This window comes from Trichomycterus rosablanca, chromosome 2 (assembly GCF_030014385.1).
Source record: "Trichomycterus rosablanca isolate fTriRos1 chromosome 2, fTriRos1.hap1, whole genome shotgun sequence".
Classification (NCBI taxonomy): Eukaryota; Metazoa; Chordata; class Actinopteri; order Siluriformes; family Trichomycteridae; genus Trichomycterus; species Trichomycterus rosablanca.
Genome location: NC_085989.1, coordinates 2,861,995 through 2,875,258, shown reverse-complemented (window position 1 = coordinate 2,875,258; position 13,264 = coordinate 2,861,995).

Sequence of the window (13,264 nt, the reverse complement as noted above, 5' to 3'; positions counted from 1 at the left end):
ATAATGAACTTTATCACAATATGCTAATTTTTTGAGAAGGACCTGTATAGGTACACTATAAGGACAAAAGTACTGGGACGCTCCTTCTAATTATTGACTTCATGTGTTTCAGCCACAACAGTTGCTAACAGGTGTGATTAATCAATTATATAAAGGAGATTATATGCTTTCAACTTTGCAGCAGCAGTTTAGGGAAGGTCCTTTCCTGTTCCAGCATGACTGTGCTCTATAAAGACATGGCGAAAAGCTCGGTTTAAAGAAACTCCAGCATGTTGACCTCAGCCATAATAAAGACATTCCCTCAAAGGCCTTTTCGTCAAATGCTTTCGTTGCAGCTCACAAACGCAAACATGGCTCCCATGTAAAAGCTACAGTATAAATGTGGACAAAAGTGTCCTGCTATGCAGCAATCAAAGTCTAACGACAGCAAATGAAATACAGCAAGGGTAAACCTGCTACTCCAGGCTACTTTTCCAAGATTAAAAACATTAAGGCTGCTTTTATATGATACGTGGCCGACATGAGGATTGCTGTTGCAGCAGCCATGAGGACAAAACCTTTTCAACCTTCCCTCCCTAAAATACGACCAATTATGTCTGTAGAGAACACGGCTAGGCAGGAACCACCGCCGAGACTCAAACTCAAGAGCTGAATGCTTAATCATAGACGTATGTGACACCCAAGCGCCCGAATTCATCCTGTTTTTAACAGAGCGCTGCCTGATCAGGAATCACGTAGCGTAGCGGATATACTCTTGTATTGAGTCATGTGACCTTGTAACGACTCGGCTAACATTTCCATCGACCTTTTTTAATATTACAGTCTCTCACGATTCACCGTTTCATAGATCACACGCGCAGTCCATATTAGAGCTGATAGATGTGTGGACGGAAGGATAACGACAGGCTTCCTGGGTGACACCGAAGGCCCGAAGCGCCATCCTTTATTAAAGCTCGAACCCATTTCCCTTAATGAGAGGCCAAACACTGCAGAATTTCCAGCCCTCTGGGTGCACTAACCCATCATCTCCACTCGTCAATAGCGGCGGAGGGAGAAGATCGGCGCACATCGAGGCTGAAAAATGCATGATGGATCGGCCGTGGAAGGAAAATTGAGAATTGATTTTCGGCCGGAGGAAAGAGTGCGAGCGGCCGCGGCGTCTCTCGGTACAGCTTAGTCAGAGCCGATCTCAGTAATGGTGTTATCTAACGCACACCAAGGACGAGCCACTGCAGATGATTCCAGCTCCTCGTTTCCTCCGATATCACCCTGTCAGGCTGGGTTCGTACCTGCCGCCGAGTCCTTCTGTTTCAGACACGTCAGCTTTTCTTAGCACAATGTCACACGTTTCCACAGCAGCTGGAGTCAGAATAAAAATGACCGGGGTTTCAGATCCACTGTTACACAAACTGTATAAACATGATGCTACACTGTCGGCCCAAAAGTATTTTCTTCATCCTGATCAGGGTCGCCCACATTACATTTTATAACATACATCACCTCCTTGTTTCAACACTCACTGTCCATTTTATTAGCTCTACTTACCATATAGAAGCACGTTGTAGTTCTACAATTACTGATTGTAGTCCATCTGTTTCTCTACATGCTTTGTTAGCCCCCTTTCACCTTGTTCTTTAATGGTCAGGACCCCCACAGGACCACCACAGAGCAGGTATTATTTGGGTGTTGGATCATTCTCAGCACTGCAGTGACACTGACATGGTGGTGGTGTGTTAGTGTCTGTTGTGCTGGTATGAGTGGATCAGACACAGCAGCGCTGCTGGAGTTTTTAAACACCTCACTGTCACTGCTGGACTGAGAATAGTCCACCAACCAAATATATCCAGCCAACAGCGCCCCGTGGGCAGCGTCCTGTGACCACTGATGAAGGTCTAGAAGATGACCAACTCAAACAGCAGCAATAGATGAGCGATCGTCTCTGACTTTACATCTACAAGGTGGACCGACTAGGTAGGAGAGTCTAATAGAGTGGACAGTGAGTGGACACGGTATTTGGAAACTCCAGCAGCGTTGCTGTGTCTGATCCACTCATACCAGCACAACACACACTAACACACCACCATCATGTCAGTGTCACTGCAGTGCTGAGAATGATCCACCACCTAAATAATACCTGCTCTGTGGTGGTCCTGTGGGGGTCCTGACCATTGAAGAACAGCATGAAAGGGGGCTAACAAAGCATGTAGAGAAACAGATGGACTACAGTCAGTAATTGTAGAACTACAAAGTGCTTCTATATGGTAAGTGGAGCTGATAAAATGGACAGTGACACATGCGCATATTACATATATATATATATACTGTATATAGGTACACTTTATGGACAAGAGTATTGGGACACCCCTTCTAATTATTGACTTCATGTGTTTCAGCCACAACAGTTGCTAACAGGTGTATTGAATCAATAATATAAAGGAGATTATATGCTTTCAACTTTGCAGCAACAGTTTAGGGAAGGCCATGAAGAAAAGCTCGGTTTGAGTCCTGACCCCAGCCCCACTGAACTGCTCTGGAATGAACTGGAACATCAACTGTGGCTTTCTTGACCATCATCAGTGCCCAGCCATACAAATACTGTCATCTTTTGTTGACAAGAAAAGTGTCTGTTGTCATAGCTGTTCACGTAGAGGTCAGTCTATTTTAATAGTATTTGTTTTTGAATTGGGATGTTCAACAAGCTCATGGTCAGGCGTCCAAATACTTTTGGCCATATCGTGTCTATATATGTAGTTTTCAGCACAGCTCTGTGTAATGAATCTGGATAGAGACTGAGCTCCATGGTGTGTCGTTCTGATGCTTCACGTGCTGAAGGAACTGATGATGACGAATGAGGCCGATGACTTGTGTTTGATTAATATCCTGTCAGGTTCCTCTCAGCAGATCTCAGCCCATTAATCTTTATAGCCTCATAAAACTCGTCCAGCGCTCGCTCACGTTCTGCAGGCATCTCGTTCTTCTCTATTATCTAATATTCTACTGTTTATTAGTATTTTACTTTATTCGTTGTCTGATTAAAAAGCCTCAACGTTTGTTCATACAGTTTAAAATATAAACGATTAAAATGCAGGATAAACAAAGATTATACATGCACCGCTTTGCTTTCCTTCCTCGCTTCTTTTCTTGCTGCGATTTCTGTTCCGTTTGGCTTTTCTTCCACTTTCCTGGTTGCCCAGCATAATAATCGTCCCTCCATCTATTGTCGCTTCTGAATAATTGACTTAAACTGTCGCTCGGCTCTGGGCTTTTCTCCTCCTCCTCCCACTCGCCGTCACGTCTGTCTTCCTTTCTTCCTTTTTTTTCCATCTGTTGGACTCTTTATCTGTCAGGCGGCTCTTTTTGTTCTGCTCTAGCCGCTGATGGGACGCGTTTGCTTTTCTCTCTTGCTTTTTGTTAACAGGATCTAAAAGCAGTAGGCTGAAGAAAAACTCCCACAATCCCCTGGGCTCCCACTTCTATTCAGCCACTTCACTAGTGTGTGTGTGTATGTACATGTGGTGGACAAAATAGTAGAAACACGTGAAAATAAGCTTTACTTTGAAGTGACATAATCAAAAGAAAATTTTACATGGAGATTTTGAAGCAACACGAGGCAACTAACAGAGTAACAGGTTAGAAGTGACTGAATTGCAGGTGCAAGTGCAAATAAATGGCAGCAAAACCTTTTTTTTTTTTCATTACACAAACAGAAACTGAGTAAAAAGCAAACCCTTGTTTTGGAATAAGGCACAAAGTTATCCAACACCTACTGTATATCACCATCAACAATAATTGTAACTGGACACAATCAGGTTTGCTTTTAATGTATGATACAAATCTAACCATATATATATATATATATATATACACACACTGACCCTACATAACATTATGACCACTGACAGGTGAAGTGAATGCTTTTACATCACGTGGATGGCTGGATGCATGTGTTCATCGCTTACCTGGGGAACACATGGCACCAGGATGCATTATGGGAAAAAGGCAAGCCAGCAGAGGCAGTGTGATGCTTTGGGCAACATTCTGCTGGGAAACCTTGTGTCCTGCAATCCATGTTGATGTTACTTTGACACGTACCACCTACCTAAGCAATGTTACAGACCATGTTCACCCTTACATGGAAACAGTATTCCCTGATGGCTGTGGCCTCTTTCAGCAGGATGATGTGCCCTGCCACAAAGCTAAAATGCTTCAGGAACGGTTTGAGGAGCACAACAACCAGTTTGAGGTGTTGATTTGGCCTCCAAATTCCCCAGATCTCAATCCAATCGAGCATCTGTGGGATGTGCTGGACAAACAAATCCGATCCATGGAGGCCCCACCTCACAACTTACAGGAGTTAAAGAATCTGCTGCTAACATCTTGGTGCCAGACACCACAGCACACCTTCAGGGGTGTAGTGGAGTCCATGCATCGACGGGTCAGGGCTGTTTTGGCAGCCAAAGGGGGACCAACACAATATTAGGTAGGTGGTTATAATGTTATGCCTAATCGGTATATAGATTCTAAAATGAATGACCCCCAAACTTTTTGGGATACAGTTTAATAAACAGACTAGTCAAAGTACAGCTTTGATACTGTGAGACGTTGCATAACCCGGTTGCCAAAAATGCCTTTTTCCTTTTTTAAACTCAGTCGTAACTTGTGTTTGTCTCTGGACGGGAGTAGAACGACGTGACGTACATGACAGGTGAGAGAAATGTTGAGAAACACTTCTTTACAGCATCTCTAGTAGATTCAGTCTCTGATACAGTCGTGTTCCATCACACATTCTCAGCTTTCACGCCGTGTGACACGAGTGTCTGAAACTCAGCGACGTGCTGTCACATCCTGCCGACGCTCTGCTAGAAGTTTGAGAGTGTAGAAGCTCACGCAGAACGTTATCATTCACGTCCGACTCTCTCTCCGTCAAACGTGACATTTATTTTCACTTTGTACTGAATGTACAGGACCAGCATGAGCTCATCCTTCTCATTCATATTTAGGTGCTTCAGAGAGGATCCAGGTTTTTAAGCACTAGGGGATTTGGGGATCCAGGGTTTGAATCTCAGGGGTGCTATCAGTCATTTGGGCATCTACAGGGACATGATTGGCTAATGTCAGAGGGGAAGGGGTGGTGGCCGGGACAGCCTAGTTATTGGGAGGTGGACTGGTCAGTGCGCTCTCAGTGCTGGTCCCAAGCCCGGATGGAATGGTATGGGGTAAGTATTGATACGCCCCATCTAATTATTGACTTAATGTATTTCAGCCACAACATTTATTAATAAGTGTAATAAATCAATTATAAAAAGGAAATTACATGCTTCCAGTTTGGCAGCAACAGTTTAGGGAAGGTCCTTTCCTGTTTCAACATGACTGTGCCTCTATAAAGACATGAAGAGAAGTTCAGTTTAAAGAAACTCCACTGTACAGCTTTGGAATGAACCGGAACGTTGACTGAGGCTTTCTTGAGCAACATCAGTTCGTACACTCGTAGTACATTACTCTGTTTACTTTACTGTAATGGAACACATTACTGAGAAGTACTTTTTATTTTGTTTATGCATTTTCTCCCTTTTTCTCCTGACTTTAGCGCGTCATGCTTCCTCTCCACGAATGCCGATCCCCGCTCTGATTGAGGAGAACGAAGCTAACCCACGCCCCCTCCGACACGTGGGCAGCAGCCATATGCATCTTGTCACCTACACTTGACGAGTGCAATGCGGATCAGCACTGTGTACGGAGAGACACACTCTTTTCCTGTCTCTGTGCAGGCCCTATCCAGCTTAATATCCCACCCCTATATAAACAACAGGACAATCGTTGTTCATGTGGTAGCTCAGCCCAGCCGGCAGGCCGAGCCGAGACTCGATATAATGTATTAGAGATCCACCCACATAGTCTGGTCATCCCGCCCTATCAGAAACGTGTCTGCTGCAGGCGCTGCCAATTATGCCCGCTAGATGGCGGCCAGCCGACCGGTGGCAACACCGAGGAGTTCAGAATCTCGGCGCTGGTGTGCTAGTGGAATATCCCGCTGTGCCACCTGGGCGGCAGGTGTCCGAATACTTTCGACCACATGATTGATTTTGAAATGTTTGTCTGGAAAGAAGAAGCTACACTCATATTAGTCGAGGTAATTTTTACTTCAGTGTTCACGTTTATTCAGAAATAAATCTGTTTTATTGAGCGCGAGATCATCCATCACCTTCTGAGATCGATAAGCCGGTGTGATGTGAGTGACGTTTATCATTAATCGTTTTATTTTATCTTCATCACTCAGTTTGATCTGAATTGTTGTCCATAAAATCGTCTGCTTGATCGATACTGTATTAATTCAGTGCTTAACACTCTAGTTTTTAATGATGCTGTAAAAAAGGCTTTCCTCAGATTGCAAAGCAGCAGCATTTTATCAAAACTGGATTTAAGGTTGGTGTAATAAAAAAAGCGAAATAAATCTCAGTGCTGCGTCCCACCTACAATATTCTGTAGTGGGTTGGCGTAATTTAACATTTTCTCCCTTTTAGCACATCCAGTTGCCCGATTGCGTCATACTTCATCTCCATTAATGCCGATCCCCCCCTCCGACACGTGGGCAGCAGCCGTATGCATCTTGTCATCTACACTTGACGAGTGCAGTGCGGATCAGCACTGTGTACGGAGAGACACACCCTGACAGCACTCGTTTCCCATCTCGGTGCAGGCGCCATCAATCAGCCAGCAGAGGTCGTAACTGCATCAGGTATGAGAGAGAGACCCTATCCGGCTTAATCCCGCCCATATCTGAACAACAGGCCAATCGTTGCTCATGTGGCTGCTCAGCCCATCCGGCAGGCAGAGCTGAGACTCGATACGATGTATTTAACACCCCAGCTCTGGTGTTCAGCGTGTGTTTTTACCGCGGTGCCACCTGAGCGGCCCTTCATCTTTACTGATGAAATGATTTTATGAGTTTACAAACTCCAGAACAAGGTAACGTTTTACCCTCTGAGGACGTAAAGGATTCAGACCAGACGTCATTAATAATACATCGTCCGTGACTCATCCTGGTTATTGTTTTATTTTCTCCCCAGAGCACGGAGAAGCGAGGACGCGGATATTTCGGTTAATGATCACCTTCTGCTCTCTCCATCAGTCTGGGGGGGAAAAAATAAGTGTGATGTGTGTGTGTGTGTGTGTGTGTGTGTGTGTGTGTGTGTGTTTTACGGCACTTTTATGGCAAGTACAAAACCAATCAGGCTTGATTCGAAGCTTTTATAGACACACTCCTACTGAGAAAATGAGACGTGATAAATGATATAAAAAATGATATTTCAGCAGCACACTGTGCTAACTTCCTCAAGGGAGGCGGACACGTCTTCATTCAATACACTGTTCTCTCTGTATTCCTCCACCGGACGATTGGAGTCACTGCACCCATCCAGCCAAGACATAGCCAACTTTGTCTGAGAAGTTCGGACTCAGTTACTGGGGTCCTGGGCCATTTTTAGATTCTTCGTAAGGTTTATATACACATGGTGGACAGAGTAATGGAAACATTAAGATGCTCAAGTGATTCCAAACACAGTCAGATGAAACGCTTCATGGTTCTATAAACGCCACATATCTTTTATAAAAGAAAAACATTGGCACTGTAATATACTGTATGTAATATTAAAGCAGCATGAGACAACTAACAGAGTTCAGCAAGAAGATCAAACACAAAACTTCGGTAACGGCCCCGTCCAGGGTGTTACTGTGTGCCTTGCGCCCATTGAAAAGCTGGGATAGGCTCCAGCACATCCCCCGTGACCCTGATTGGATAAGCGGGTTAAGCAAGTGAGTGAGTAAGAAAGTGTGTGTGTGTCCTGTGATGGACTTGCAACCTGTCTGTGGTGCTTTCTGTGTTCAACCCTATTAATCAAACTCACTGAGACCCTGACCAGGAGATCATACAGTGAAGTATGGCTTCAACTGCACAAAACAACACAAAACAATCACGATTTAAATGGCAAAATTCAGAGAAGACAAATCTGTTGAAGCTGCTCTGTAGGCAAAGAGCAAAACTGGGTTTCTGAGGAAAAAAAGCTCTCAGGGACTCACAGCTGTGGTTGAATATGAAGCATCCTGAACCACCTCGCCAGGCGGAGGTATTAATCTTCAGAGCTCTGAATTGTGCATGTAAGCATTTACTGAGGTGCTTTTATTAGATCAGTCGTGGTGCTGTGCTGTGCATTAGAGAGCAGGTGGCAACAAAAAGTCTCCAGAAACTGAAACCACGACAGAAAAGCTGATGAAGCTCTCAGACCTAAGAAGTCCTAAGATTTGTCCCAGATCTTGTGATTCTTTCTGCTTTAAATCACAGCTGGAAGAACCTGGGTTCAATTCCCCGGCTAGACAGCCAGGGTCCTTGCCGTGTGGAGTTTGCATGTTCTCCCTGTGCCCTTGTGGGTTTCCTCCGGGTGCTCTGGTTTCCTCCCACAGTCTGAAGACTGTCAGTCAGGTCAATTGGAGCTACTAAAAATTGTTGTGTGTGTGTGAAGTGGCAACCCACCGTGACCCTGACCAGGATACAGCAGAAGATTGGTGATAAAAAGACACGCTGTTTCTAGGACGGCGCAGTGGGTAGCACTGGGTTTGATTCCCAGGTAGAGCGGTCCGGGTTCTTTCTGTGTAAAGTTTGCATGTTCTCCCCTTGTCTGTATGGGTTTCCTCTGGGAGCTCCGGTCCAAAGACAGTCCAAAGTCTGCAAGTGAGGTGCCCTGTCATGAATGGAATCAAAATCCTAATAAATAAATAAATAGCTGTTTTTAACTTCAAGTTTGAGACGTCCCCACACACACACACATACACACACACACACACACACACACGTTTGCTATAACAGTCAAAAAAGCATTTGTGAGGTCAATTCCAAACACAGATGCACTGGTCAGATGAAAAGCTTCATGGTTATCTAAACGCCACGAATCATTTCTAAAAGAAAAACACTGGCACTCTAATATGTGAAAAGCAACATGAGACAACTAACAGAGTTCCACACGAAGACCAAACACAAAACTTGGATTCAGGTTAATTAAAGCTACTAGAAAATGTGTGTGTGTGTGTGTGTGTGCCCTGTGATGGACTTGCAACCTGTCTGTGGTGCTTCCTGTCTTTAACCCAATTAATCAAACCAATCAGTCAATGAAGCATTTGTGAGGTCAGGCACGAAGCTGGACGAGAAGGTCTGAATCACAATCACTGCTCCAAATTCTTTCCAAAGGTGCTCGACCTGGACTTTAGATAAACACAGTGGACACTTACTGAAAACAGTAGATGGAACATCTGATTCTAAACCCTGTTTTTAATGATTAATTTCAGGGGTTTCAGCCACACCCGTTGCTTGCAGGTATACAGATTTGAATGCTGTCACATCTTATATTCAGAGAGTTTTCCTTGCCACCCTCGGCTTGTTCAGCAGGAGGTTTTCCGGCCTGGAATCAGTAAAGTTGCTTTGTTACAGCGTCTGTAGTAAAAAGCAAAATACAAACAAATTGGACTTGACCTGACGACAGGCATCATTATGAAAATCACTTTATGCTCAGAGCAACAACAGATCTGGATCAGTATAAACAAAGAGGAAACAGAATATTAAATACGGCTCAGGTACACACAGGGACGCCTGATTGTCGACTGATTGTCTCATCATGGGTGGCGCGGTGACTCGGTGGGTAGCACTGTCGCCTCACAGCAAGAAGATCCTGGGTTCGATCCCCAGGCGGGCGGTCCGGGTCCTTTCTGTGCGGAGTTTGCATGTTCTCCATATGTCTGCGTGGGTTTCCCCTGGGAGCTCAGGTTTGCTCCCACAGTCCAAAAACATGCAGTCAAGTTAGGGGTTAAGACACGTCAAGTCAAGACACTGAATTGCCCTATAGGTGAATGTGTGTGTGTGTGTGTGTGTGTGTATGTCTGCCCTGCGATGGACTGGTGCCAGGGTGTTACTGTGTGCCTTGCGCCCATTGAAAAGCTGGGATAGGCTCCAGCACCCCCTCGCGATCCTGATTGGATAAGCGGTTAAGAAAGTGAGTGAGTGAGTGAGTGAGAGTGATTGTCTCAGCGTCTGAAACACAGCTGGATTCCACTGACGAGTTTGAATTAAAAATAATGATGTGAAAATGAAGCAAACTGGGTTAAACTGGAGCGTCTGGCTCAGAGTGAAAACTCTCTGGGTTTGATCATGTTGATTTCTTCACAGTTTAATTCTTTGGTTTTTTTTTTTCTTATTTCTTCTGACCGAGTGACACTGGAGGCCAATCAGCCGATTCGGGCAGCAGCAGGGAGCTTTAATGTGATCTGTGTTACGTACACTTTATCATAATCATGATCCAAGTGGCTCCAGGAGCTACACGTAATCATGACCGATTCACTCTTTTAGAAAACGATACTGGTAGTGGATGCCTGAAGCTATCGGTAGCTTCACGATAGATTGATAGATCAATGCGAGAACTATTTTAACATCTAGGTCAGGCTGTAGCTTCTCGGCTCACTGTGTCTTTTCTCTGAGCGGTTCTCGTGATGGTTTTATGACTTTTTAAGATACCGCAGAGCATCCACACGCAGCATTATGATTACGGCCTGACTAAATTCACGGGAAAACGACAGTCATTAAATTACACTCATAACTTCAATGATAGAATAAATAGAATCTACGACACACAGCACAGCTACCTCTCAAAAACAAAAATGCTCGTCCGTGTTTTGACCCCTCTCCGTCCACAGAACTGGTTGTTAGTTTTACCCGAGTCGTGTTTTAGCTGCTTTACACCTCGTCAGTACAGGTTGTTTCTGAAGACTTCCTGCCTTTTTGGTCAGTTGAATGTGTCCCTACGGTCCTTGAATTGCACTGAATCCTTCCTTATACTGTAGTTTTGCTAAGGTTTGTTAATAATTAAAACGTATTCTAGCTAAACATGGAAAAGCGAGCGATAGAGAGACGGTGTGGTGCTTTATTCTGGTTTCCCAGCGGCCAAGCTGGCAGGAGGAGTTAGGATCTAGACACAAATGCATCCATCATGAAATAAGTATGCGTATGCTAATTACCCAGAATACACTGTGTGGCCAGAAGTATGTAGACACACGACCTTGGGCTTCTTTGACATGATATTCCAAAATCATGGACACAGAAAACATGTCAACTCAACACAGACTGTCACTGGAGTTGAGGATTGAACCCACGTCCTCCGGTCCCTGCCTACCGTGCCACTGTGCTACCCGCTGTAATGTTAATGCAGGGCAGAAAGCATCCTAACTGGTCCTCACAGAAATATCTGGATATAAAGCAGTCCCGAGTACTGAACCGATTTCCTCCTCCTGTGAACTGCTCGAGCGGGGCTGGATCTCATAAAGCCGCCGGGTAAAGACTGAACTCGCTGGCAGGAATTGATAGGTGAGGTGTATTGATTTTACCTCCTACCCGCTCCATCTCCCCCGCCGCTTGGTTCTTCACATGGTGTCCAGATTGAGCTAAAACCACCCGCTGATTCACACCGTCTTCACCAGCCTCTGCCAATCTGTGTCCCTTCTGCTCTACACACTCCACAAACAATGGATCAGTTTCTATTCATGGAAATGTTTCTTTGTTTTTAGGTAAAACTTGGCAAAGGAAAGTAGCTGCTGGTACTGGAGCCACAGAACCCTTAATGCACTGATCATTAAAACCGCCTCCTTGTTTCTACACTCGCTGTAAATTTCATCTGCACTTATAGAAGCTCTTTGTAGTTCTACAATTACTGACTGTAGTCCATCTGTTTCTCTACATGCTTTTGTTAGCCCCCTTTCATGCTGTTCTTCAATGGTCAGGACCCCCACAGGACCACCACATTATTTAGGTGGTGGATCATTCTCAGCACTGCAGTGACACTGACATGGTGGTGGTGTGTTAGTGTGTGTTGTGCTGGTATGAGTGGATCAGACACAGCAGCGCTGCTGGAGTTTTTAAACGCCGTGTCCACTCACTGTCCACTCTATTAGACACTCCTACCTAGTTGGTCCACCTTGTAGATAAAGTCAGAGACGATTGCTCATCTATTGCTGCTGTTTGAGTCGGTCATCTTCTAGACCTTCATCAGTGGTCACAGGACGCTGCCCACGGGGCGCTGTTGGCTGGATATTTTTGGTTGGTGGACGATTCTCAGTCCAGCAGGGACAGTGAGGTGTTTAAAAACTCCAGCAGCGCTGCTGTGTCTGACCCACTCATACCAGCACAACACACGCTAACACACCACCACCATGTCAGTGTCACTGCAGTGCTGAGAATGATCCACCACCCAAATAATACCTGCTCTGTGGTGGTCCTGTGGGGGTCCTGACCATTGAAGAACAGCGTGAAAGGGGGCTAACAAAGCATGTAGAAACAGATGGACTACAGTCAGTAATTGTAGAATTACAAAGTGCTCCTATATGGTAAGTGGAGCTGATAAAATGGACAGTGAGTGTAGAAACAAGGAGGTGGTCTTAATGTTTTGCCACTGCCACCACCACCACAACCAACTCTACATGCACCCCAGTACAACCAGCAGTCTAGAGACACCCTGAGTAAAGGTGAGATGGTTCATCTGTGTATGTAAATGTCAGATTTGCCATCTGATAAGGTCAACTCGTCCCAGTTCAGAGCCGTCTCAGAGGGCACATTTAGAAAGGAACACTTCACCGACTTGCCCGCGGTCATTCCTGTTCCCGTCTGGCTACCTGTCGAGGAGTAAGAAAGGTCATTGCTTTAGTCTATAATTTAATATCCCGCATGAGGCGCGGCTATTTTTAGCTCACGTTTAATCGTATGCGCTTTACCTTGGTCCGCGTGTCAAGGGGACGTGAGTGTCTCGCCTGCTAATGAGTCGATTTGTTGTCACAATGCTGCCGGCAGCACGTACATGTAACTGATTAACTGTAAACCCCCCCCCCCCCCCCCCACCCCCCAACCAGCCTGATCTTTCCACCTATTAAACATTCACGGAGCTGGAACACACACACTCGCGAGTGCTGACGGGATTATCTGCACTGCACATATCAGTAAAAGCAGTACTAATAGTCAGTGATGTCTGTAATACATCCGGAAAAGTTGGGACAGAGAGAAGTTACCAAGAAAGGATGGATAAAAAATGCAAAAAACTGAGTGAGCCAAACAGTTTAAAACATTATTTGCAAGGAATTCATGGATTTTACCATCTACAGTTCATAATATTATTAAAAGATTCAAAGAATCTATAGAAATCTCTGTGCATTAAGTCTGAAAACCAATCCTGAATGCTTT